The sequence below is a fragment of the Vicugna pacos genome, chromosome 4 (genome assembly GCF_048564905.1).
Source record: "Vicugna pacos chromosome 4, VicPac4, whole genome shotgun sequence".
NCBI lineage: Eukaryota > Metazoa > Chordata > Mammalia > Artiodactyla > Camelidae > Vicugna > Vicugna pacos.
The window spans coordinates 4,578,186-4,600,006 of NC_132990.1; the positions used below are offsets into that span (position 1 = coordinate 4,578,186).

Sequence of the window (21,821 nt, forward strand, 5' to 3'; positions counted from 1 at the left end):
CAGCTGTGCTGTTTTTCCCTCTAGAATGTAAAGATCCTAAAGGATGGGTTCCATTAGAATGGATTTAATTACGTCTAAGGATGAAAAAAATTTCACCTACACATGCCATTTTTCATTTTTGCCATATTATTTAAGTGTGATTTGACTCTATAGTATAACCAAAATTGTTTCTAGAAACACACATACTCAGTTTTATGAGGCAGTTAAAAATAGGATTCATATCTAAGTATTTGTCTCAGGAAACTTTTCAAACATTTTATAAAGTGATCGTCTCATTACTGCTTACATATTAGGTTAGCTCCATACATATGGATTCCAGATAAAATGAATGTCCTGTAAATATGTATTTGGAAATTTATACTATACATTTTCCCATTTAGGTCTAAATTAGGCTTAAATATGATGTCCTTTCACATATTGTAAAATTGAATGAGCCTAGCAACTCTTTATTAACTATTGAATTAAAAAGACATAAAACCACAATATGGCAAGACCCCAATTATTAACGCTACAAACACTAGAAATGATTTTTCAGCAAACATTTATAAAGACCTAAATACCAAAACAGATTATTTTCTCTAAAGAAATACATGGTTTAATTGTTTCCTTTGCTGATAAACACAAAATTTAAACTTGCTCATATTTTTTACCACAAACAAGACTTTCTTCTTACCACCAAGGTGCCATGATGTGTATCACTCAAGAATGTATCTCTGTACACAAAGTCTGCTTTGGATTTACCCACACTGAACCACACATACATCAAAAAAGCACAGACCTCTTCAGCTGGCAGGGAATATTTTCAAGAATGGATTTAACATCTCATTTTTTAATACAGTTGCAGATCCTGACAAATTTGTCTCAAATTCTGGATTGGGTTCCTTTTTATTTCCCTTTAATTAAAAAAAAAGTTATATACCAACGTTGTCACTTACAAGCTGCATAAACTTAGTAAGTTATCTAATCTCTGAATTCAACATTCATTGGTAAAAGGGGTCTTCCTTCATTATAGAAGGGTGGGTGTATTTAAATATTTTTATTACATGTGTACATTGCCTGGTAATAAGATTTTCTGAAAGCGCCTGTGAAGTTGCAGTTTTATAAGGTATTGATTTTTTTTTAAATTGAAGCTAAAGGTTAGTTTCCTCAGACTTTTCTTTTCCAATTTAAACATCTATGAAAAACCTTCATGCATTACTCAGTTCAAGAATAAAAAAAAAATCCACTAAGACACGCATGGAATTTTATAGAAAATGCTGCTTTCCATTTAAGAGATTTAAACTCAGCACTGAACTGATGTAAACCCCAACCAAACACTGTATGTGTTGGGCGGCACCCTGCAGGCCTCCAAGGCCTGTACTCACTCAGCTTCAAGACCAAAGAACCTGGAGTCAGCAACAGAGATATAAATGGTTTAACGGATGGAGAGATCATGCGTGTCTGATACCTGGTCCTCCAGCAACTCCCCACTGTGTGTGTAGCAGAGCCCACTACCAGCAGAGGGGCACGGCCCTTGCCGCCCCTTTGATAAGAATAACCACTAGCTGGAGCCTGGGACAAGCATGTAGGGTCTGTCCTCAGTAGGATGTGGGTGAAGGGGGCACGGGTCCAGTATGGATGCACAGATAGCAAGGGAACAGCCACCTTGAGTGGCCTGACTAGGCAGTACGGAACTGATTTTGGTGGTGGTGATGGTGAGGGATATTAACTCAAGAAAGATTCCTTTTTTGTGCGTGACCACACCGAGGAAAATCTATTCTAGGCCTTGTTTAGAGGTGTTCTTGACAAAGACTCAATTTTTCTTTCAAAAAAACTTTCATCTTACCTTCTCTGCATTGTGAGCAGAATCTTGAAATAACTGGGCCACAGCCCATTAAAAGCCCCGGATTTTTTCCTTCCGGGTCCTTCCTGGGGTGCAGCTGCGGCCCTGCGGACACTTTGGGCAGCCTCAGCGGCTCCACCTGCCCGGGGACCGCCTGGCCGGGCCGACTTCCGGCCCAGACCCGGCCCCGCCCCGCCCCGCCCCGCCCCCACGAGGACGAGATTCGTCCGAATTTCCCGCGATGCCGCGAGGACGCGGGGCGCTCGCCAGGCCCCAGAATGCACTGCGGATACGTGTGCGCCGCTCCACTGCCGAGCGACCGCGGGAAAATTCCAAAAAAGTCTAAACAAAACAAAAAGCCAGTACGAGGCAAAGCCACAGTTTCAAGCCGCAAAACCCGGGCGGTGGCAGCCTTTCCGCCAAGGCCTAAACTGCTGAAGCAGCTCTGGCGCGGACCACCCGGTAAGAGAGAGGCCGCAGAACGGGAGCGAAGGCAGCTGCCTCCCTCGGGGGTCTGGCCGACACGTCAGCTTTGAGGGGTGGGAGAGTAGGGAGGGAAGACTCGCGAGAACGTCCGCTGCGCTCCCCGCCTCTAGGTGGGCGAGCGGGGGGCTCCCGCCGCGTGCAGGGGCTGAGACGGGGAGGTGGGTAGGGACTTGAGGTGGCGCCAGCCCGAGGGGCGGGGCCGCAGGCGAGGGGCGTGGTCAGAGCGCGCGGCAGGCCCAGGGGATGGAGCCGTCAGAGGGTCACTTGGAAGGGAGCCCCCAGAGCGGTGGGAGCCGGGAGTTGGCGTTTTGGCTCGTTTTGTGCATTGAGCAGAGGCAGCTATGTCTTCTTAAAAGGGGAGGTGGAAAGGTGACTTTCTTCGCCCTGGATCTGTGGGAGCTGGAAAAGCTCGCGTCTTTTAATTCATCATTCTTTACAGCTGGCCGCCTGCTCGCGGCATGGTCCCCCGCCCCCTGGGCGCTGGGAGGGGGAGAGGTCCAATTAGAGGAGTCCCGGGCGCGGCTTTTACCCTTTCTGCTCTCCAGGCCTTTCGTCCTAGAAGGGCGGGCGGGTTCTGAGGGGCCATCATCTCCCCGTAGCTCTCTTTTTTTGAATGACAGGCCAAACGGAGAGGTGTTCCGGGGGGGTGGGGGGAGGAGAGTGTGTTGTTTGTTTAGCTTCCTTTTTTTCCTGTTTTTTACGTGGGCGTGTATACAAACCATGAACTCTCTATGGTCATGTTGTATGGGCTAGAGCGGTCTGGAGGGGGAAAATGGTTTCGAGTTTTTGAAACATGAGAAATTTGGGACCTGTCAAGGAAAGGCCAGGGAATTTTCCAGCAAAGACTTGTATGTGCTTCTAATTTTGTCCTACTCAGAAGCTTTTGAAAAGCTGGGCTCCTGGTTTCATTCTAACCTGTGTTCCATTTAATGCATCTGAACTGTGATGTGATTGACTGATTTATCGGATGAGCAGGGCACTTTTGGACCACCCAACTTTAGTTCTTTGTGGCTGTCACTCACCTTTAGTGCTGTGCAGCTCAGAACGTTTTCTCATTAATCCCCTTAAGATGGAGGAAAGATTGTTATAAATGATGAAATTCATACCATGTGTTGGGATCACTTATTACAGAAACTTAGAAAACATATTCATTGTGACTTTATCCGTTAAACTTAAATCAAATTGATGTTTTAATTTAATATATTGTGCCAGATTCACAAGGAAATAAACCGTCCTATACATTACATACATGTACAAGAAAGACTGCATCAAAAAAGAATTTGCTTTTCCTAGTTATATCCAAGGCCTCTTTCCTTCAGAGTCAAAGTTATACCCTGCTTCTTTAGAATTGGGCTAATTATACCTTGGTGTATTATATGTTTTAATTCACTTTTTTCATTATTCAGTCATATTCCTCTTGATTTATTGAAAAACATTAAGGCTCCAGAAAAAAGGCAAACTGTGTAGGTTGGAATGTCGTATTTTTTCTGTTCTGTAATAAAAAGCATTAACTTGATTGATTGACTGGATGTGGAAGATGTGTTGCTGTGTGTATGTGAAACTGTGCATGTACATTTTTAAATAAATGATATTTTTAACCAGTTCCATATTTCAGCAAGTAGTTCCAGCGACAATTATACAAATTTTGTATTTATGAAAGCCAGCTACAGGGAGGCCAGCCTGGCCAGTAGAAAGTTGGATTGATTATCCAGGCCACAGAGAGAGCCAGGGAATTTCACATGTGTGGCAGTTTCAGGTTGATAGTTGTGGAGCCTCAAGTCAGGCTGGAAATCAGCTCCAAATGAATCATTATTATTTTTTAATTGAAGTTTAGTTGATTTACAATATTGTGTTAGTCTCACGTTTACAGCATAGTGATTTAGTATTTTTGCAGGTTATACTCCATTTTAAGTTATTATAAGATAATGGGTATAATTCTCTGTGCTATACAGTATATCCTTGTTGCTTATCTATTTTATATGCAGTAGTTTGTATCTATTAATTCCATACCCCTACTTTGTCCCTTCCCACCCTTCCCTCTCCCCTGTGGTAACCACAAATTTGTTTTCCACATCTGTGAGTCTTTTTCTGTTTTACATATACGTTCATTTGTATTGTTTTTCAGATTCAACATGTAAGTGACATCATACAGTATTTGTCTTTCTCTCTCTAACCTAGTTCACTTAGTGTGATATCTCTAGGTCCATCCCTGTTGTCGCAAGTGGCATTATTTCATTTATTTTTATTGCTGAGTAATATTCCATTGTGTGTGTTTATTACATATATACATGTATATATCACATTTTCTTTATCCAGTCATCTGTCAATGGATGTGTAAGTTGCTTCCATGTCTTAGCTATTGTAAATAGTGCTGCTATGAACATTGGGGTGCATGTATTTTTTTCAAATTATAGTTTTCTCCAGATATATGCCCAGGAGTGGGATTGCTGGATCATATGGTAATGATTTTTAGTGTTTAAAGGCATCTCCATACTGTTTTCCATAGTGGCTGTACCAAATTACATCCCACCAACAGTGTAGGAGGGTTCCCTTTTTGCCACACCCTCTCCAGCATTTATTGTTAGTGGGCTTTTTAATGAAGGCCATTCTGATCATGTACCTCATCTTTTTAACCAATTGTTGGTTGATAGGCATTTGGGTTGCTTCCATGTCTTGTCTGTTATAAATAATGCTGCTATGAACATTGGGGTGCATATATCTCTTTGAATTAATGTTTTTGTCTTTTTTTTCCCCAAATATGTACCTAGGGGTGGAATTGCTGGATCATATGGTAGCTCTATTTTAATTTTTTGAGGAACCTCCATACTGTTTTCTGTATTGGTTGCACCAATTTACATTCCCACCAGCAGTGCATGAGGGTTCCCTTTTCTCCACATCCTTATCACCATTTATTATTTGTAGATTTTTTGATGCTAGCCATTCTGACAGGTGTGAAGTGATACCTCATTGTGGTTTTGATTTGAATTTCTCTAATGATTAGTGATACTGAGCATCTTTTCACGTGTCTGTTAGCCATCTGTATGTCTTCTTTGGAAAACGTCTGTTCAGGTCTTCTGGCCGTTTTTTGTTTGAGTTGTCTAGTTTTTGATGTTGAGTGGTATGAGCTCTTTGTATATTTTGGATATTAACCCATTGTGTCATTTGCAAGTATTTTTTTCCCATTACATAGGTTGTCTTTTTGTTTTGTTGATGGTTTTCTTTGCTGTGCAAAAGCTTTTAAATGTTATTAGGTCCCATTTGTTTATTTTTGCGTTTATTTCTTCTGCCTTAAGAGACTGATCCAAGAAGATACTGCTGTGATTTATGTCAAAGAGTGTTCTGCCTATGTTCTTTTCTAGGAGTTTTATGGTTTCACGTCTTAGATTTAGCTCTTTAAACAATTTTGAGTTTATTTTTGTATGTTGTCTGAAGGAGTGTTCTAATCTCATTGATTTACATGTGGTTCTCAAGTTTTCCCAGCACCACTGTTGAAGAGACTGTTTTCTCCGTTGTATAGTCTTGCCTCCTTTGCCATAGATTGATTCACCATTGGTGCATGGGTTTATTTCTGTGCTCTCTATTCTGTTCCATTGATCTGTGTGTCTGTTCTTTGTGACATTATCATGCTCTTTTGATTACTGTAGCTTTGTAATATAGTCTGAAATCTGGGAGGGTTATACCTCCAGTTCTGTTGTTTTTTCTCAGGATTGCTTTGGCAATTTTGGGTCTTTTGTAGTTCCATATAAATTTTAGGATTATTTATTCTAGTTTGGTGAAAAATGTCAAGGGTATTTTGATAGAGATTGCATTAAATCTGTTGCTTTGGATAGTATGCCCACTTTAATAATAATAATTCTTCCAATTCAAAAGCATGGAATATCTTTCCATTTTTTTGAATCTTCAGTTTCCTTCATCATTGTTTTATAGTTTTCAGAGTATAGGTCTTTCACCTTGGGTAAGTTTATTCCTAGATATTTCTTTGGATGCAATTTTAAATAGGATTATTATTATTATTATTTATTTTACTTTCTCTTTCTGGTATTTCAGTATTAGTATATAGAAATACAACATTTCTGCATATTAATCTTGCATTCTGAAACCCTGCTGAATTAATTTATTCTAACAGTTGTTGGGTGGAGACTTTAGAGTTCTCTTTATAAAGTATCATGTCACCTGCAAATAGTGACAGTTTTACCTCTTCCCTTACAATTTGCATACCTTTTTTTTTTCCTTTTTCTTTCCTGATTGCTGTGGCTAGAACATCTGATACCATCTGATACCATGTTAATAGAAGCATCAAGAGTGGACATCCTTGGCTTGTTTCTGAATTTAGCAGGAAAGCTTTCAGCTGTCACTGTTGAGTATTATGTTGGCTATGCATTTGTCATAAATGGCCTTTATTATGTTGAGATATGTTCCCTCCATACCTACTTTAATGAGAGTTTTATCATGAGTGGGTGGTAGATTTTGTCAAAGACTTTTTCTGTATTTATTGAGATGGTCATGTGATTTTTATCTTTCCTTTTGCTAATGTGGTGTATCAAATTGATTGATTTGTGTATGTTGAGCCATCCTTGTGACCCTGAAATAAATCCAGCTTGATCATGGTGTGTGATTCTTTTTATGTTTTGTTAGATTTGGTTTGAAAATATTTTGTTGAGGATTTTTGCATGTGTATTATCCAAAGATATTAGCCTGTAATTTTTTTTTTTTTGTAGTGTCTCTGTCTGGTTTTGGTATCAGGATACTGGGGGCCTCATAGAATGAATTTGGGATCGTCTCTTCAGTTTTTTGGAATAGTTTGAGAAGGATAGATATTAGTTCTTCTTTATATGTTTGGTAGAATTCCCTGTGAAGAAGTTCAGTCCTGGACTTTTGTTTGCTGGAAATTTTTTAAAATTACGGATTCAGTTTCACTTCTAGTGATCAGTCTATTTGAATTGTCTGTTTCTTCTTAACTCCATCTTGGCAGGCTGTATGTTTCTAAAAATTTGTGCATTTCTTCTAGGTTGCCCAATTTGTTGGCATATAACTGTTCATAGTATTCTCGTGTTTTATTTTTGTACCTCTGTGGTATTGGTTGTTATTTCTTCTCTTTTATTTCTTATCTTATTTGAATCCTCTCTTCTTGGTGAGTCTGGCTAATGGTTTATTAATTTTTTTTTAATATTTTCAAAAACCAGCTTTTGGTTTCATTGATCTTTTTAATTTTTTTAACCTCTGTTTTATTTATTTCCTCTGTGATCTTTATCATTTCCTTCTTTGTGCTTTTTCTTTTTCAAATTTTTTTGTGTGATAGATTTGGTTGTTTATTTGAGAATTTTTTTTTTTATGAGGAAAACCTGTGTTTCTATGAACTTCCCTCTTAGAACTTTTAATGCATTTCATAGATATTGGAAAGTTGTTTCTGATTTAATTTGTCTCAAGTATTTTCTGATTTCCTCTTTGATTTCATAATTGACCCATGACCCATTGGTTTTTTAGTAGCATGTTGTTTAGTCTCCCCATGTTTGTTCTTTTCCCGTCTTTCTGTAGTTGATTTCTAGTTTCATACCATTGTCAGAAAAAATACTTGATCTAATTTCTGTCCTCTTAAACTTGTTGAGGCTTGTTTTGTGACCTAGTATGTGTTCTACTGGAGAACTTTCAATGAGCATTTGAAAAGAATGTGTTTTGTGCTTTTTTGGGATGTAATTTCCTATAGATATTAATTAAATCCAACTGGTCTATTGTATTTTAAGACCACTGTTGTCTTACTGGTTTTTCTTCTTCCTGGATGATCTGTCCATTGATGTTAGTGGGGTGTTAAATTCTCCTACTATTACTGTCTTATTGCCAGTTTCTTCCTTGATGTTTGTTAGTATTTGCTTTATATATTTAGATGCTCCTTGTTGTGTGCATATGTTAATACGTGTAATATCCTCTTCTCATATTGATCCTTTTATCGTTATAGAATTCCCTTCTTTGTCTTTCACTATAACCTTTGTTTTAAAGTCTATTTTGCCTGATATGACTATTGCTACTTTATTGTTTCTGTTTGCTTTATTGTTTCTGTTTGCATGAAATAGCTTTTTCCATCCCCTCACTTTCAGTCTGTGTCTGACTCTGAAGTGAATCTCTTGTAAGTGGTACATACATTTTTTTTTTAAAAATCCAGTTAGTTATCATATGTCTTTAGATTGGAGCATTTAGTCCATTGACATTTAAAGTAATTATTGATAGGTATATACTTATTTCCATTTCATTTCTTGTTTGCTAGTTGTTTTTGTAGTTTTCTCTGTTCATTTCTTTTTCTCTGTTTCTTTTGTTGTGGTTTGATGATCTTCTTTTCTAGTATGGTTGCACTCTTTTCTTTTTGTTTTTTGTATATCTATCATAGTTTTTTGATTTGTTGTTACTATGGGGTACATATATGTTGACCCATAATTATATCTACTTGCTTTAAACTGTTAGTCATTTAAGTTCAAACATATTCTAAAAGGTCTACACTTTTTACTCCCTACTACTGTGAATAGAATTGTATTTCAGTTTTCAGTTTTGGATTGTTCATTGCCAGTATGTAAAAATTATAGTTGATTTTTGTATATTTATCTTGTGCAGCCTTGCTTGATTGTTACTTTAAGCAGGTGTGTGTGTGTGTGTGTGTGTGAGAATTAGAATTTTCTACATATAGTATCATGTCATCAGTAAATGAAAACAATTTTACTTCTCCCTTTTTATCCGGATGCCTTTAATTTTTTTCCTTTTTGGCCTCAAACCTCCAGTACATTGCTGAGTAGATGTGAGGAGAGTGGACATTCTTGGCTTGCCCCTGATCTTAGGGGGAGAGCATTTAATCTTTACCAGTAAGAGTGATTGTAGCTGTAACTTTTTCAGAAATGCTCTTTATCGGGTTGAGGAACTTTCCTTCATTCCTAGTTTGTTGTTATCATGAATAAATGGTGTATTTTTGTCAGATGCTCTTCTGCATCTATTGAGATAACCATGTGGTTTTGTGTCTTTATTCTATTAACATAACTTGTTATGTGTATTGATTTTTTTAATGATACACTAATCTTTCATTCCTAGGATAAGTCCCATTTGTTCAAGGTATATAATCCTTTTTTTATGTTACTGGATTTGGTTTAGTAATATTTTGTTTAGTATATTTGTGTCTATATTCTTGAGGTATGTTGGTGGATAATTTTCTTGTGCTGTCTTTGGTGTTGATTTTATGGTAATACTGGCATTTTAGAATGAGTTGAGAAGTGTTCCTTCCTCTTACATCTTCTGAAAGAGTTTGGGAAGGATTAGTAATTTTTCTTCTTTAAATATTTCATAAAATTCACCCATGAAGTTATCTGTTCCTGGATTTTTCTTTACGGGAAAATTTTAAATGACAAATTCAGTTTTTTTTACACTACATTTATAGATCCGTTATAAGTCAATTTTGATTTTTTCTTTCTTTTGGTAAATTATCTCTCTCTAAGATTTTTTTTTTCTTCACTAAGTTGTGCACTTGTTGATGTAAAAGTGGTTTGACTTTTTCTTAAAATCCTTATGTCTGTAGAGTTAGTAATGACAGCCCCTGTTTCATTTCTGATTTTGGTAATTTGTATTCTTTTTCTTTTTTTCTTGATCAGTATAGCTGAAAGTCTGTCAGTTTTGATCTTTTCAAAGAATCAGCTTTTCATTTCATTGATTATTATCTGTTGTTTTTCTGTGTTCTATTTCATTGATTTCTACTATATTTTTTATTACATTTTTCATTCTGCTTGCTTTGGGTTTAGTTTGCTGTTCTTTCTAGTTTCTTAAGGTAGAGGCTTAACTTACTGATTTGAGACCTTTATTCTTTTCTAATACAACCATTCAAAGTTAAAAATTTCTTTAAACATTGCTTAAGCTGCTTCTCCAAAATTTTGATATGTTATGTCTTTGTCTTCATTTAGTTCAGGATATTTTCTGATTTCCTTTGTGATTTCGTTTTTGACCCATTGGTTATTTAGAAGTGTGGTGCTTAGTTTCTGAATACTTTGGAATTTCATACATTTTTGTTGTTGATTTCTAAATTTAACTCCATTGTGGTCAGGATGTGAGTTTTTAAAATTTATTAAGGCCTATTTTGGCTGTTCAGCAACAAAACAAGATAAAGCTATGCTTTACAAGTGAACAAGTTTTACTGTTTCCTGGAATGAGCAAATGACCAATCCTAAAGTTCAGTGTATTAATTGCTGACTATATTACATTTCAAAATCAGCCGTAGACCAACTGAATGTTCTGTTTTCTAAAGCCAGAATTGTAAAGTTAATTTCTAACAACGTATACATAAAGTAAAAATGGGAAGGAAAGAGAAGAAAATTACATACATATATACATACATATAACACATATGTATATATGTAAGTATACATATGCACATACAATAAGCAAATAAATAATACACAAAACTGTTATAATCTTTGTTCCTGCAGTTGACCACAAGGTCATAATTGATATCTGTGTCTTGTTTCCATGACTTAATCCTTATTTCCTTTGCAGTCAGCTAGAACCTTAGATGGTTCGAGTTTTTTACCTAATAAATAAACAAACCTTGATTCCTGAAGGATCGTGAGCTGCAGATGCTTCTCTTGCTCTGATACCACTCAAAGCAGGCAGCCTTATGCATGACTCTACAGATGGGACAAAACAGTGCATGCAAATGTGATATATGTTGCCTCCAAAATTAAAAAAAATTACCCCACCATTGTTCCTCTTTTCATGGTAGGTGATGCAGAGCAGAGCAACTTATATCTCACTTTATAGGGGATGTCTCAGTGTGCTCCAGGTCAAGATTCAGCAAACTGTGGCCTGTGGATATGAATTGGCCTGCCACCTGTTCTTATATGACCTGTGACCTAAGAATGTTTTTTGTATTTTTAAGTGTTTGGAGAAAAGAAAAGAATATGTGACAATCCCCAAAGCCTGAAATATTTGCTATGTGGATCTTCACAGAAGAAATTGGCTAATTTTGTGGGGTTTATCTCTCACTCACTTGTTGACATATATATTAATAAGGCATCTAAAGTACTTATTAATTCCTGCTAATTAGATCAGTCAGTGTAGTGTTGTCCATGTAGGAGACCAGTGTAAAATATTTTATGTAACGTCAAGACAAGGACCTCTGGCTCCTGCAGCTGACACGGCTTCCCCAGTGCACAGCTCCTGTCGCTTGAGTGGTTCCTCCCGAGCTTGGCTCCCCCACTGCCCAGCTTCTGGGGCTTGCAGCTCCTCCAGCAACAGGCTCCTGCACTTGCGTGCTCCTCTAGGGTCCTGTGGTGCGCTGTGGCCAGCAGCACCCGACTGCCAGCAGCTTACCCCATCATTCCTCTCAGGTGATTTTGTCACGGAGTACCTCCAGTGAGACACCTCCGTGTGACCAGCTTTTCATGGCACTCTACAGGGCCTTCTGTCTGTCAAGTTACAAAAGGTGGATTTCTAGCAAGTTCTGATGGCACATCACCCACAGAGACTTCACTGCCATTCAGCAAGCCATGGTTATGCCCTCTCCAACAAGATCTACATCTCATTGGGTTCATGGTGGGTGGGGTCAAAGGGGGTGCTCTTCCTTGGGTGCTGTATCCCAGCACTAGAAGTAGTGGGTGCTCTTTATATCTGCTATTCCTATATTCTTTTTTCACTATTGACTAGCCAATCTCTGGTTACTCCAGTCTCCTGTTACAATAAGTAATTCTTTATATTTCATTTTCCTATTCAAATAGGAAAAAGTAGTTTTTCTCTCCTAATTGGACCCAGACTAATCTATCATCTTTGCTTCCAACTTCCTCAAGAAATAGTGAGTGGTGAGAGTACTTAGGCTATTTATTTTCTTGAATTGTGAAATAAAACCTAGGGTTACTAACACTTCCATGTCACAAAAGGTAGGTTTTGGTGAGAATGCGTTATAATATGTATAGTGATGAGTTGGGCTTTATATTTCCTTTGCTCCTTCCAGGTCTTTGAAAATTAGAAATAGTACATGTACCACAGGAAGTGGGGTTAGGGAAGAGGAGGGAAGAGGAAAGGAATTGGTACTGTGGTCAGTGTTATGGCATCCAGTGGATAGGACCCCCAGATGTCCTGGCTTTACATCTGTCTGATGGTACTACTTCTTATCTTTTATGTCATGGTTTTCATTTTTCAGATTTCTAGGACTGTTTTTTCACTTTCCTTTAGGGGCCCAGTGCTGATTTTGTAATACAGAATATATATGTTATATGAACATTTTATGTAAATTTAATCTACTTTAGCATAATCTGAGATCTGAGGTCTGGTACTCTGGTGATTACCCATAAGACAGTTTGAGACTGTGTCAAGTCAAGTTTTTCACACACACACACACACACACACACACACACACACAGTTATTCAGGGTAGGCCTTATTTAAGAGTTTTAGCTTGGCTTTGTGATCCTTTACCTGGTCAGGTTTGAAGGTGCAGACTTGCTAAACTGTTTTGCTTCTCTCATAGGAATTTAGAGTGCTATTACCTTAGTGACTTCCAACATTCTCCTGGGGCTGGCCCGTTTTTGTTGTTGTTACTTATTTATAGCAATCACATTGTAGGTTCTCCTTGTACTCAACCTATCTCTCTTACTCTGTTTGTGCATTGATGTGCCGTACTTACAGATTTCCTTGCCAAGCTCTGATTGATTGGTGATCGTTTCTGGTCCTTATGCTATTCATGCTGTTGTCTAATATGTGTATGCTTTATTTCCACAACTCTTGGCCAGCTTCTTCAGGATGGCAGACCTTTGTTGGGTACCTACCTAGCATACTTTCCTACTTTTTTCCTTCCTAATAGGGCCTGGATTTTCTTTCAGAAGTCACGATTATATACACTTCGGGGAACACTGATCTTACTTCTAGCTCCTGGGGTGGACTTAAGTCGGTTTAAAACAATCTGCCTTAAAATAAGCAGTAAAATTTGCATGATCACAGTCATTGGTTAGGGATGCGTGAAGCTTAAGCAAGTACAGGCTGAATACATTCGAGGTCTTTTACTTGGGACGCTGGGACAGAAGTGTATACTCTTTTCTGGATGGCATGGTGTGTAATGGGACTCCTGTAATGACTGAGCCATTCTGTTGTCATGAGGGGAATAGGATGGAGGTGGATCAGCCTTGAAGCCTGCCCTATCTCCAGACTGGCCAGTTTCCTTTTTTTTTTTCCTTTTATAAAATTATTTATCTTTTGATTTAGTAATACATGCAATTGATATAAAATTCCCAGAAGTACAAAAACCTCTTATCCAATCACCTAGTTTCCTTCCACAGAGCTTGCCACTGTAACCATAAAGCATGTATTTTCTCCATAAGGCATATCAAAGCCTTCTTGTGTTTAGTAATACTAGCTATCACTTGAGTGCTATGCTTGGGGGCCATTTTAAGTAGCAAAATAACCCACAGAAAGCACAAAAATGTGAAAAATGTGGCACTAAACAGACCCTAAAATAACACTTGTTTACAGTATGACCGATGTGACCAATGAGCTGGAAGGCAGAGGGTCACCTTGTTCGACCTCAGTCAACTAGGATTGTGTGTACTAGGTGACTCAAATTTTTTGCTACTGTGTGCATATCCACAGATGAACACAGAAGTTCTACAAATATTGATTTTGGGGTTACAAAAAATTTTTACTGAGAAGATGAATTTGCAAATGCAGAATCTGTGAATAATGAGGATTGATTTCCTTAACAATATACCATGGCAATCTCTCCTGATAGTACACAGAATGTTGCCTCATTCTTTTAAATAGCTATGTTTTATTCAATTTGTGAATGCAACACAATGGATTTAACCAATTTCTTGTTAATGGAGATTTAGATTAATTTTTTTCTTTGCAAATAATGCTACCAAAAGTATTACTGTATATATCATTTTGTGCATATGTATCTATAATCTATAATTGTACTATATATTTCCAGAAATAGGATTGCCAAATCAAAGTATATGTGAATTTTTTATTGCTTTTTATTGAGGTATAAATGACATGTAACATATTAGTTTCAGGTATACAACATAATGATTCAGTATTTGTATGTATTAGTGACTGATCATCATATCAAGTCTAGTTAACATTCATCACTATACATGGTTACAAAATTTTTTTTCTAGTGATAAGATCTTCAGATCTATTCTCTTAGGAACTTTCAAATGTTCAAAGCAGTGTTATTAACTATAGTTACCTTGCTGTACATTATACTCCCATGACTTATTTATTTTATAACTAGAAGCTTGTACCTTTTGACTTCATTCACCCATTTGGCCTATTGCAGTCCCCTTCTCTGGCCTTCCTCTGGCAACCACCAATCTTATCTCTGTAACAACAAGTTCAGTTTTTTGTTTTTAATTTTTTTTAAGATTTCACATATAAGTGAGACCAAATGGTATTTGTCTTTCCTTGTCTGACTTATTTCACTTAGCATAATGCCCTCAAGGTCCATCTATGTTGTCTCAAATGACGAGATTCCATACTTTCTTATGATTGAATAATATTCCATTGTGTATACATACCACGTGTTCTCTATCCATTCATCTATCAGTGGACCCTTAGGTTGTTTCCATATCTTGGCTACTGTAAATAATGCTGCAATAAACATAGGGGTGCATATATCTTTTCAAGTTAATGTTTTTAATTTCTTTGGATAAATACCCATCATATGATAGTTCTGTTTTTAATTTTTTGAGGAATCTCCATACTGCTTTCCAAGGTGGCTGTACCAATTTGCATTCCTACCAACAGTGCACAAGGGTACCTTTTTCTCCACATTCTCATCAACACTTGTTATTTCTTGTCTATTAATAATAGCCATTCTAACAGGTGTGAGATGATGTATCATGTGGTAGTGATTTCCCTGATGATTACTTATGTTGAGGACTTCATATGCCCTTGGCCATCTGTATGTTATCTTTGGAAATGTGTATTCAGGTCCTTTGCCCATTTTTTAGTTGGGTTGTTTGTTTTTTTGATGTTGAGTTACATGAGTTCTTTATGTATTTTAGTTATTAACTCCTTATCAGATACATGATTTGCATATATCTTCTCCCAATCAGTAGGTTGCCTTTTCATTGTGATGTTGGTTTCCTTTGCCATGGAAAAGCTTTAGTTTGATATCACCCCATTTGTTTATTTTTGCTTTTGTTTCCGTTGTCTTTGGAGTCCAATCCACAAAAAAAAAAAATCACTAAGAGTGTTGTAAATGGAGTTACTGCGTACGTTTTCTTCTAGGAGTTTTATGGTTTCAGGTCTTTTTTTCCACATTCAAGTCTTTCTTCTCCCTTTACAGTTTTATTGAGCTATAATTGATGTACAATGTTCTATAAGTTTAGAATGTACAGCATAATGATTTGACTTACATACATCATGAAATGGTTATCACAGTAAGTTTAGTGAACATCCAACTTCTAATTTGGATACAAAATTTTAAAAATAGAAAAAAAGTGTTTTTCTTGTGATGAGAATGCTTACAACTTACTCTCTTAATAGCTTTCATGTATAATATACAGCAGTGTTAATTATATTTATTATGTTGTACGTTACATTCCTAGTACTTATTTATCTATTTCATTTTTTTAACTTAAAAAATTGAGGTACAGTTGATGTACAATATTATGTAAGTTTCAGGTGTACAGCATAGTGATTTGCAATGTTTAAAAGTTATACTCCATTTATAGTTATATAAACTATTAGCTCTATTTCCTATGTTGTTCCTAGCACTTATTTATCCTATAACTGGTAGTTTGTACCTTTTGATTGCCTTCATCCAATTCCCCGTTCCCCTGTCCCCCACCTCTGGTAACCACAAACCTGACCTCTCTTTCTGTGTTTGTTTTTGAAGTTTAATTGACCTGCAGTACTATGTTAGTTCCTGTTACACAACTCAGTGATTTGGTATTTCTCTACATTTCAAATGATCACTACATTAAGTATAGTGACAAAATATCACCCTACAAAGATAGTACATAGTTATTGACTGTATTCCCCACACTGTACAAAGCAATATATATATATGATCATTTTAAGTTGCTAATCTCTTAAGTTCAAAAGCATTTTAGAAGCCTTGCATTTTTACTACACCCTGCCATGTTTACTATTTTTGAAATCGCATTTTACATCTTTTTGTTTTGTGTGTCCCTTAATTACTTGCCGTGGATACAGATCATTTTACTACTTTTGTCTTTTAACCTTCCTACTGTCTTTATACAGGGCTGATTTACTACTTCTACTAGGTATTTGCCTTTGCCAGTGAGATTTTTCCTTTTGTAATTTTCGTATTTCTAGTTGTGGCCTTTTCTTTTTTGCATGGAGAAGTCCCTTTAACATTTATTGTAAAGCTGGTGTGGTGGTGCTGAAATCTCTTGCTTTTGCTTGTCTGTAAAACTTTTGATCTCTCCTTTAAATCTGAATGAAAGCTTTGCCAGGTAGAGTGTTCTTGCTTGTAGATTTTTCCCTTTCATCACTTTAAATATACTGTGTCACTCCCTTCTGGCCTGCAAGAGTTTTTACTGAAAAGTTAACTGATAGCCTTGGGAGTTCCCTTCTACTTAATTAACTGCTTTTTTTCCCCTTGCTCTTTTTTTTTTAAAGAGCAGTTTCAGGTTCACAGCAGAATTGAGCAGAAGATACAGAGAGTTTGCACATAGCCCTCCCCACCCACACATATATACTCCTCTTCCCTCAACATCCCTCATCAGTGTGGCATATTTGGTACAATCAATGAACCAACATGGACACATTATTATTAACCAAAGTCCATAGTTAACATTAGGGTTCACTCTTGATGTACACTCTGTGGGTTTTGACAAATGCATAATGACATGTAGCCACTACTATAGTATCATGTAGAATAATTTCATTGCCCTAAAAATCCCTTGTGCTCCATCTATTCATTCCTCTCTCCTTCCCTCTCCCCAAACCCTTGGAAACCACAATCTTTTTATTGTTTCTGTAGCTGTGCCTTTTCCAGAATGTCATTTGGTTGGAATTGTACAGTTTGTAGCCTTTTCAGACTGGCTTCTTTCATTTAGTAATGTATCTTTTAAGTTTCTTCTATGTCTTTCATGGCTTGATAGATTTTTTTTTCTTTTTTTTTAACTGCACATATATTTTTTAATTTACATATATGTACTGTTCATTTTTTCTAAGAATGCTTAGAGCTTTAGCTTTTTAAACTTACATAATTACCAAAGGAATAAAGCCAACCATAAAATAAGAATTAATTCAAAAAGATACATACACCCTGCTATTAACAGCAATATTATTTATGATTGCCAAGATATGGAAGCATCCTAGGAACACATCAATAGTTGAATAAAGAATGAAGATGCAGCATATATATATGTAATGAAATACAACTCACCCATAAGAAAGAAGGCTAATTTGGTATTTGCGGCCCTTCATTCACTTTATTTTTCACTTCAAAACCCAGAATTTTATAACCATAAACATTTCCATTAGATCAAAAACATCAAAATACCTAGAAATAAACCTAACCAAGAAGGTTACCTATACTCTGAAAACCAAAATGATACAAAGAAATGGAAAAATTTCTTGTGCTCTTGGACTGGAAGAATCAACACTATCAAAACGGCCACAGTTCCAAAGCAATCCACAGATCCAACGCAACCCCTGTCAAAATACTCAAGACAATCTTCACAGAACTAGAACAAATTCCAAAATTTATAAGGAACCACAAAAGACCCAGAACAGCCAGAGCAATCTTTTATAGATCTTTTTTTTTTCCTCTTCTTTTTGTTCTCTTTTCTTATGGGTTGATGACTAGAGAAGGTCCTTTAACATTTTTTGTAATTAACTTGCTGCTTTTAATAGTCTGTCTTTAATTTTTGCCATTTTATTCCAAGTGTCATTGGGTTGATCCTGTTTGGGACTCTCTGTGCTTCCTGGACCTGAATGTCTGTTTTCTTTCCCAGGACAGAGAAGTTTTCAGCTATTATGTCTTCAAATATGTTCTCTGCCCTTTTCTCTCTTCTCCTTCTGGAACCCCTGTAATGCAACAGTTAGTGTGTTTGGTATTGTCCCAGAGGTCTCTTAAACTATCCTCATTTCTTTTTATTCTGTTTTTCTTTTTTCTGTTCAGCTTCAGTGATTTCCACTACTCTTTTAGCTCACTGATCCATTCCTGTGTATCATCTAATCTACTATTGATTCCTCCTAGTGTATTTTTCATTTCAGTTATTGTATTCTTCATTTATGCTTGGTTGTCTGTATTTCCCAACTCTGTTAAAAACATCTAACTTCTCAGTTTGTTCATCCAGTTTTCTCCTGGGTTGTTAACATCTTTACAGTCATTACCTTGAACTTTTAATTGGGTAGATTGTCTGTCTCCACTTCACTTAGTTCTTCTTGGGTTTTATCTTGTTCCTTCATTTTGAACATATTCCTCTGTTGCCCCATTTTGCCTAAATTGCTGCTTTTATTTGGTAGGTTGGTTACATTTTTTAACCTTGGAGAAGTGGCCCTTTGTTGGAGACGTCCTGTGCATCCCAGCAGTGCACTCCTCTCATGTCACCAGAACTGTATGCTCTAGGGATGCCCTCTGTGTGGGCCCTTCTGTTGTAGTGGGCTGACTTACGTGGGCATGCTGGTAGGAGTGGCTGGCCCCAGTCCAGTTGGTTGCCAGGCCTGGCTTTGTGTGGAGGCTGTCAGCCTCTGGAGAGTGAGACTGGGCCCTGGCATGGTTGGCTGCATGGCCAGAGGAGCCTCAGTCCTGGTGCCAGTCTGCCAAGTCATGAAGTGGCTGGCTACAGAGCCCTGGGGGGGTCCCAGAGCTAGTGTCAGCCTGCTAGCGGCTGGGGCAGTGGTCCAAGGGGTCCCAGGGTTGGTGTTATGAATATTTGTGTACAAGTCTTTCTATGGATGTAGCTTTTATTTTTCCTGGGTAAAAATCTAGGAGTGGAAGGGCTAGATTTCAGGGTAGGTGAAAGTTTAACTTTTTAAGAAATTGCTAAGTTATTTTTAAGGGTGATTATGGCATTTTATATTCCTACCTGCAATATATGAGAGTTTTCAGTTGCTCCACATCCTGATCAGTACTTGGTATGATCAGTCTTTTTAATTTTAGCCATTCTAGTGGGTATGTAGTGATATCCCACAGTCATTTTAAATTGCATTTCTATAATACAAGCCCTTTGTCAGATACATAATTTGCAAATTTTTCTTCCCAGTTTATGGCATTTCTTTTTATTTTTTGTAATGGTATCTTTTGAAGAGCAAGAAGTTTTAATTTTTGATGAAGTCCAGTTTATTGATTATTTTACTTTAAGTTTGTGTCTTTTGTGTCCTATTTAAGAAATCTTTGCCTAAGCCAAGGTTGCTAAGATGTTTTAAATAATTTTAGCTCTTATGTTTTAGGTATGTGATCCATTTTGCTTCGTTTTTATGTATTGTATAAGGAAAGGGTTCAGGTTCATACACCTTTCTGATTGTTCCAGCACTAGCAAAGATTATTCTTCCTCCATTGAATTGCCTTGGAGCTTGTGAAAAATCACACGATATATGTGTGGCTGTATTGACTATTTCTGAACTCTTTTTTTCTGTTCCATTTCTTTACGTACATGTCGATAATACCTTGATTGCTACAGCCATTTCATAAGTCTTGAAATCAAGTAGTATAAGTCCGCCAGCTTTGTTCTTTTCCAAGTTATTTGGCTAGTCCACGCTATTTACATATGTGTGTTAGAATTAGCTTGTCCATATCTCAAAAAAAAAAAAAAAGCAAACCCTCCTGAGATTTTGTTTGGAATTGCATTGAATCTGTGGATCACATTAGAATTGATGGCTTAATAATACTGAATTTTCCAAGTATTCTTTCTTTCATCATTAAGAATAATGTTAGCTGTAAGTTTTTTGTAGTTGCCCCTTCTCAGGCTGAGGAAGTTTCTATTCCTAGTTGGGTGAGTTGTTGTTTTTTTTAATTGCAAATGGATATTAATTTTTGTTACATGCTTTTTTTTTTGCCTCTCTTGAGGTTCACGTAAATTCTTGGAGATTCTATTCTCATTTAACTGTTCTGATTGCCTTTGTGGTAGTTTTGTGATTGTTTTCCACAATCTCATGTTTTGAAAGCCATAATGTCTTTAATAGGGTTGAAGATCATTACTTTAGCATTTGTCAACCAACTGTGAGGGACAGGCATCTTTGTACTTTTGCTGCCTAGGCTTTTCCTTGGCTGAGGCATTTATTTATTTACTTAGGCATTCATTTAACAAATACTGAACACAGTAGTAGTCAAAGTAAATGCTAGTTGTGGTAACAAATGTCTAAATCTCAGTGGCTTAACATAATACAAGTGCTAGTTTTTGCTGACGTCACAGGCCCTTGTTTGTCCCTTTTGTGCAGTTTTCTGTGGTACAGATTTTCTGTAGATTCGCTGATGTCTCTAGGCTCCTTCCATTTTCCAGTTGCACAGACTCAGTCCTTTGCTTCCAGCCCTGTGTATCGGGCGAGAAGGTGTAAGCCTGTGTGGGATATTTTAGAGGCCAGGCCTGGAAGTAGGGTATTTCATTTATGCCTTCATTCCTTTGGACATAACCTAGTCATATGGACTAATAAACAGCCTAGTCAAGGAGCTGAGAAGCATTCATCTGCCCCAGATGTGAGGAGTGCTGTTAAACTCTGTACACCCAGCTCTTATGAGTTAGGCACTGTGCTAGATACTGGGGATATAATAGTGAACAAAACAGACTTGATTCCTGTTCTAGCTGAGGCTGTCTTCCACAATGCACTGGGGGAAGGGGTTGTCATGGCATACTTGGGTATTTGGTAAAAGAAAAATTGTTTCCTGTCTCCCGTTTGCAGTTGGCCAGATGACTTCTCTTGCTTGATGAAATTAAGGTAATAATTTTTATAAGAAAAAACAAACTCCATTGAATATATTAACATGAATCATAGTATAATCTAAGCATTAAAAAAATCACCAAAGTTCTTTTTAACCTTGTAATGATATTTTAAATAGATCTGTATAGAACAAATATGATGGAGATGGTAAAGCTGAGACCAGATCTGCTTTGCAGATATGTTTTTGTGGCTTGCATGATGTTTAAAATATTTTGAGTCATTCACTAACATTTAAACACTAGATTATTTTACCTTTAAAAGTCCATATTTTCAGCTTTTCTTTTAGATGAAAAGCTGTTTGGCAACACTAAATCTGATGTCTTTTTTGGCAGCAGCTGACAGGAGCTAAGTGCTGGCTGTCTTCTTTGGATACTGCTTTGTCTTCCAGTTGCCTCAAGCTCATCTGATTGCTTCACTCATTTTACTTATCTGTTGTGGACATTTGAATTTATGAGCTTTGTCGAAAGTGATTTACTAACTTTTGAATCATTCTGAAATGTCAAACTAACACTTAGAAAAAAATAGTTCAGTACAAATTTATCATAACTACTGTGGGGAAATTACTACAATAATCTGTTCTCTGTCAGAGTTCAAAGTTTCATATTTGTAGAAAAAAGCTTATTATTATTATCCTACACAAT

The 21,821-nt window shown here is 37.0% G+C and overlaps 1 protein-coding gene and 1 long non-coding RNA gene across 8 annotated transcripts in view; one reads left to right on the forward strand and one right to left on the reverse strand.

Moving 5' to 3' along the window:
• Positions 1–1,980, reverse strand: part of LOC116279955 (uncharacterized) — a 63,275-nt gene extending 61,295 nt beyond the window's left edge. For all 3 annotated transcript variants that reach the window (XR_004189244.2, XR_012071830.1, XR_012071831.1), the window contains exon 1: positions 1,826–1,980. This is a non-coding gene — a long non-coding RNA (uncharacterized lncRNA). The remainder of the gene's footprint in view (positions 1–1,825) is intronic.
• Positions 1,981–2,074: 94 nt separating this feature from the next.
• The window catches only part of FANCC (FA complementation group C), a 183,718-nt gene continuing 163,971 nt past the window's right edge, over positions 2,075–21,821 (forward strand). For 2 of the 5 annotated variants that reach the window (XM_072959173.1, XM_072959174.1), the window contains exon 1: positions 2,075–2,284. The gene's annotated coding sequence lies outside the window, so the exon portion shown is untranslated. Of the gene's footprint in view, positions 2,285–2,539; positions 2,678–21,821 lie in introns of those variants that run through there. The other 3 variants (XM_072959172.1, XM_072959176.1, XM_072959175.1) reach the window with 2 other exon arrangements.